At 32.3% G+C, this 6,601-nt stretch overlaps 1 pseudogene; it reads left to right on the top strand.

Annotated features, from left to right (window-relative positions):
* Nucleotides 1–5,734: 5,734 nt before the first annotated feature.
* On the top strand, nt 5,735–5,834 carry LOC134371338 (U6 spliceosomal RNA; annotated as a pseudogene).
* The last annotated feature ends 767 nt before the right edge of the window (nt 5,835–6,601 follow it).

The following is a 6,601-nucleotide window of genomic DNA, read 5'->3' as shown; positions in this document are numbered from 1 at the left end:
ATCAGCAATGTAAATAAGGTTACATTCTGAAGTACCAGATACCAGGACTTTCACAGGCAGTGAAAACAGAAATGCAAAATGAGTCTGAATGTAATACATGTTGAGAAGTCCTTCCCGCTAGTAACAGATAAGAGACACGTGAATTTACCTCAATATTTAAGGAGGAAACATGATCAATCACTGATTCAAAGTTTGTAAGACTTAATTAAGACTACAAATTACTAAAGGAAAGCACAGAAATTTGTACATTGATCCTAAAGGAAATTTATTCTAAGAGTGCTGATGAAATAGAATAGTGAGTGATCAAGAAAATATTATCAATAACCCTTTATAAAAGCTTAATTAGGTTCATTTTTTCAAACATACACAGTTTGGTAAAATTAATCGTGGGAAGGATGGGAGGAGAAATCTTGGGAAATATGACAGTGTGAATATATGCAGTTTTTTTATGCTATATTTTAATCAATAAATACGTTGTGGAATAACTATCAAAAATTAGACTATCTAGGGCTGACCCCGTGGCGCACTCGGGTGAGTGCGGCTCTTGGAGCGCAGTAACACTCCCGCCGCAGGTTCGGATCCTATATAGGGATGGCCGGCCGGTGCGCTCACTGGCTGAGCGCGGTGTGGGTGTCACCAAGGGTTGCGATCCCCTTCCCGGTCACAAAAAAAAAAAAAAAAAAAAAAAAAAAAAATTAGACTATCTGATGGCTGTGCATTAGGTCATAAATATATTTCTTGTGAGTTTTAAAACTTTTCTTAATTTTATTCTTGGAGTTCTTGAGGACTCAATCTGAGACATTTGTAACATGCAATCTTAGAAAGTAGGAGGGGTCCTTAAAAAGTTCATGGAAACATTTGTATTATCTTTTAATTCTATTTTTCCATGAACTTATTGAGTTACCTATTGTGTGTGAATTCTGGGAATCTCCTCTGTAACCTAAATTCACATATCCAACTTCTTACTTGAAATCTCCATTGAGATGTATCACCAAAATCTAATGTTAAACATGGGCCTGAGATAATTATTTCACCTGCCAATATTCTTATTTCTCATAGTACAAATAATTTATATTTTTTTCTTGTTCTGTACATTTCCTAAACTTTCCTTGACTTCTTCTATATGAGGATGCGTGTGTGTGTATGGGAAGGGGGGAGGGATTTTGGTGGTAAGAGGGGATCTATCCAACAAACTATATTTTCCAGACTTCCATGCTAATTAAATTTAGTTTAGATATCTTTGTATTTTTTTTTCTGACTTCCATTTTCTATTAACATCTCTGCTGTGATGTTAATATCATATAAATATTAAATATAATATATATATACCTTTCCCCCTCCAGCTATTTTTAATATTATTGCTTGGTCTTTGATTTTCAGCAATTTGATTATTATACCTAGGCATGTTTTTCTTTGTATTTATCTTACTTGGATTCACTTGTGATATCTTCCATTTAATATGGGACATAATCAGCCATTATTTTTTCCAGTTTTGTTTCTATTGTAATTTTCTGTATTCTCCCTTTATGACCATGTTTCAATGTATTTCTGAGTTCAATATACATCCTGTGCAACGTTTGGTCTGCTTTTAATTACATTAGTGAGATACACTTGACTCTTTTTATATAAATACATATGCATTCTATTGATTTTTTCCATCTATTTAATTCACATTGTTTTTTCTTTTCTCTCTTTTCTACAACATATGAATCACAGATATTCTGAAGTTCTCATCAGATAGCTACAATATTAATATCATTTCTGGACCTGCTTTTATAATAGACTAGTGCATCTCTTTATTACTTATGACTTGTTCCTGGTTATTCACATAACTAGTAATTTTATATTTTATGCCACATAGTGGGTATGATACACTGTACAAACACTGGATTATGTTGTCTTCTACTTCTCCTAGGCATATTCCTAGGGCACGAATCTGAACTGTAGGATTAGGTACTTCTTCTTATAGTGTGACCTTTCTAGTTCCTCACCCAGAAGGCCTGGATTTCACCAAGGTAGCTAATTTGTGACAGAGCTTGAAATCCAATATTTCTATAGATCTATATTTCTACTCAAATCTTTCTTACTCTCTGTCTGGTCTCTGCCAGGTATCTTCAAGTTTTACTTATTAGATGCACAGCGAAGCAGTAAGCCAAAGATACAGAAGAATTTTGTATACCTTTTTGTGGATTTTTCTCTTCAGTGCTTTCCTCTTTGAGTCATTATTCCTGACACCCAAGACAGCATGGCAGTCATATACTATGATTTTGTTTATTTCCATCCAGTGATACTGCCACTTTCTGTTTGAACTCTCTTTACCTATACTCTGATTGGGAAAATGCTGTCACAAATAAAGCCAGGGTGAAAGCCCGATGGCTCATTTTAGGTGCTTTCCTTCTCTCAAGAATGCTCAGCCTGCATTGTAAATTTGCCAACATCTGTTCTAGGTATTTACATAGTCTTTCCAGTAATTTTTCTCAGAGTTGTTATCTGCATCTACTAAAGCATAAACAGACTACATACCTGCTTTTCTACTAAGTCTTAAAGTTCATGGGACAGATACCTTCCTTGAAGAGGAGGTGAATATTGCCTAACTATAATGAAGGCAAATCTGTGGGTGGAAGGAGGTGAAATGTAGTAACTAGAAGGGAAGAATATGGCATAGATATTTATTGTTTATCAAATATCACATTTTCCAATTCCTTTCTGTGGGATTTGGGCCAAATCTCATACAAAGTATTCCTCTGCTTTGAAAATCCTGATATGACAAGATGATTCTTGAGTCACTAGTTAGAGGAAATCAATCAAGCAGTATTGGACTGTACACATATATGAGTAGGGACCACACCTTTATTGTTTTATACCCCTGAGATTTAAGGATTTATTTTGTAAACACAGAATATGCCTAAAAGTACCTGATAATGCAGAAACTCTGAATGATTTCAATATATATTTGTTTCAATTATTAAGTACATTTTCTTAGTAGATTGAGGAAGCCCTGACTAAATAAAATAATTTTTTTCAATAAAAGTAATAGCAACAACAAGAAAAAATATGCTGGTGGTGAAGCAGCACTGTACTTAAGTCTTCCTGAATCTCCTAAGAAAACAGACATAGGAATTAATATGCTAAGGAAACAGATAGATAAATAAATAAAATAACACTGAAAGTATTTTAAACAAAAGTAGGTAAAGAGCTACCCCTACAAATTCCAAAATTCCGTTGAAGTGTACAAACAGAACACAACACCTGTGTATATAATTGTGTGAGAGGAAGTAGAAAGAAGACAAAATAAATTCTGACAGCCTTGATGCTGATGAACTCAGAAAATGCTAAAAATGAACTTTTCAGAAAGCAAGAGAAGACACTCTGGAGGAGAAGTCAGGTACAACAAGCTGAGAAAAATAGCTGAACAGCAGCAGAGGAGGTTTTGCGGTCTTCATTTCAAGGGCGAATTCAAGAGCATTTGAGAAATGTTAGTGCTGAGGTTGTCTGGGTATCATGGAAGTTTAAAAGGAACCAGGACAAAGCCCATGCTAAAGAGAAACTATTGGGAATAGAATACAAATTAAGCAGGACAAAGAGACAGAGACAGAGACAGAGAGAGGGAGAGAGAGAGAGGGAACACTGATAACTGCACAGAAGAAACACAAAGTGTTCTCACATACTACTTGAACTAACTCTTTGGTGCTTCACAATAGAAAGCTGTGGAGCTACAAAGCTATGAAAGTTATCTTGGCATATTCCCATACAGAGGTAGGTAATTTTAAAAATATATAAGAAAACCCATCATCTCATATAAATATTCATAATGCAATATGATGTGGTTGAATTCTATGCAAACTCAGGGTAAAAAGAAAATTGTGGGCAGAATAACCTTCTTCCAAAAAGCAAAGATGTATAAAGAGAACATAACATCTCCATCAAAAATTTAAAACATGGTAGCTTAATATTTCAAAATAAACTAAATAAAATTAAGTTATAAAAAAGCATAAGTCAAAACTAAAAGAAAAAAGAAAAAATGTGTCAACAAAAGAGTTTAGAAATAGAGCTTGCAGAGTTCCGAAACAATTTAGAAATAAATTTCAAATCATTTCAGAAATAAAACAAAACTACATAGACAACAAGAATTAATAGATATGATAAATAATAGAGTAAAAGGAGTAGCCAATAGAAAATAGAAAAATTAACATTAAAATGAAGCAAAAATGAAGAAAGACATAAAATGTAGAAAGTGTAGAAATAGAACACAGAGAAAGTAGTTTCAATATATTAATATTTAAGGTAAAATGAAAACAAAGGCTAGAGAAAAGGATGAATATTTAAAACTGTAATTTAAAAAAACTTTGCTAAGAATATGAACTATACCATCATCCTGAAAAGGAACACCATGTCTCAGAGAGTATTTTCCCTGGCAGCCAAAATCAAGACATATTATGATAAAATTATTTGATATCATCCCCAAATGATTTCACAAGTCAATTACTTAAATGAATTCAGAGATAATCCCAGTATTATTTCAACAATTTTAAAGTATAAAAAAAGGGAAAAAAACCCTCAAAATTCTTATCATGAGATAGGTACAATATTGATTACAAAATCTGATAATAATTGCACAAAAAAGGAAAGTATAAACTAATCTTGCATGTGAATATCAATAACAATCTTCAATTTGTAAATCTAATTATGATTGCAACAAAAACACCATCATTTTTCTTCTGCAGTTATAAAAATTTATTATAGAGTAATCCACGCCCTATATAAAAATATTGTATATCCTTTATAACTAAGACAATAATATATTGCAACATGATTGGGCCAGAATAGGAAATCTGGAAATATACACATTTTTAAATGAAAATTTAGTATATTATGAAGGTATGATCATAATTCAGTAAGTAAAAAATGTACTTTATAATAATTGGTGTTGGGAAGCTGGTATAGTTACAAGAAAAAAAAACAAAATTATTGATGCACTGTACATACAAATATTAGCAGAAAACGTGTATGAAATGACTTATAAATCTGAAAGAAGGGAGAACAGTCTTAACTGTGACTGAAAAAATAGAAGCAATAAAAACTTAATAATTTTAGGTACGTAATTTTTCAAAAGAAGTCCATGACAAGTGCTGATTGGATGTTCTCCTAAACTCATCGATGCTCAGTCCCTACTGTGACCATCTTAAGAGAGTGAGAAATCTTATTATGGTAATTGAAAGGTGGGGCCTTGAAGAGGTGATTCGATTGTGAGGACCATGGCCAAGTAAATGTATTAATCCATTGATGGTTTAATGTTGGTCATGGGATTTGGTTCTGAGGGCTTTAAAAGGAGAAGGAGTGAAGAGTTAGCTCTATCTCTGCTTCTGCCATTTCACCATGTGATACCCTGCATTGCTGTAGAGTTACCAACAAGAAAAGGTCTTTATCAGATGTGTTCCCTGGACTTTGGATTTCCCAGCCTACAAAACTGTAAGCAATAAATATTGTTTGTTTATAAATTACCCAGTTCCAGGTATTTTGTTATAAGCAAGCAACAGAAACGGACTAACACAAAAAGTAAACACTACAATCAACAAATCAACAAATGGCAAAATGTGGAAATGTATTTACAATAAAAAATGCTTAAAGGCCATCAAGTCTATTCTTTAAATAGGATTTTATAATGCAGTAATTTCACAGTATAGAAAAGTCAGATATTCAGATATATCCTAAAGATAAAATAAAATGCAAAGTTTTGCTTTGGCAGCACTTATACAAAAATTGGAATGATACACAGATTAGTGTGACCTCTGCCAAAGGATGACATGCAAATTTGTGATGTGGTCCATATTTTTCTGTACACTTAAAAATGGTTGAAATGGTAAAGTTTATGTTATATATATTACCACAATTAAATAAATAAATGGATGAATACATGATTAAATTTTTTAAGAGCAAAAAATAAATAAATAAATATGGAAAGTAAGCAAAAAAGGAATGCAAGGACATCTTAAGCTGTTTTCAGTAACCATATTTTTAGTAATAATAATGGCAATGGTTTTATTAAGAGTTCATATTGATATTAAAAAAAATAAAAAGACTAACTGGTTAGATTAGCCTCAATAAAAACAAAAAGAGTGAAAACCAGACATGATGTTCTCTTGATGCAATACAACAGGAAGCTCACAGCTCCTGCTATGAAGTATTCTTACCAATGAGGAGAACATAAATCAGTCTTCTAAATGTAACTACTTTTCACAGAAAATAAGGGGTCTTCAGACCATCTTAAGTGACATAAGAAAATTCTTGAATCTATGCAGAATTACATGGGGTCAATGCTCTGGGTTTCTTCATCTAATAAATTGTAAGAGGAAAAAAAAGATGGAAAGCTTATAAATTAAAACGATTAAAACTGTACCAATAAAATGCAATGTGTATACTTGGTTTTCAGATTCAAGCAACCTGACTATAAGTTAAAAATACCATGAGATATTGAAAGAAATGTGAATAAAGTGTATTTCCTAACATAAAAGAATCACAGTTAATTATTTAGGAGTGATAAAAATATTTAAATTATGATTTTTAAAGACTCCTTGATGGATATATGTTGTAGGATCTATGG

The sequence above is a fragment of the Cynocephalus volans genome, chromosome 2, assembly GCF_027409185.1.
Source record: "Cynocephalus volans isolate mCynVol1 chromosome 2, mCynVol1.pri, whole genome shotgun sequence".
In the NCBI taxonomy this organism is placed as follows: Eukaryota; Metazoa; Chordata; class Mammalia; order Dermoptera; family Cynocephalidae; genus Cynocephalus; species Cynocephalus volans.
The sequence above is the reverse complement of the archived record's forward strand: the minus strand, read 5'-3'. Positions and strand labels throughout refer to the sequence as shown.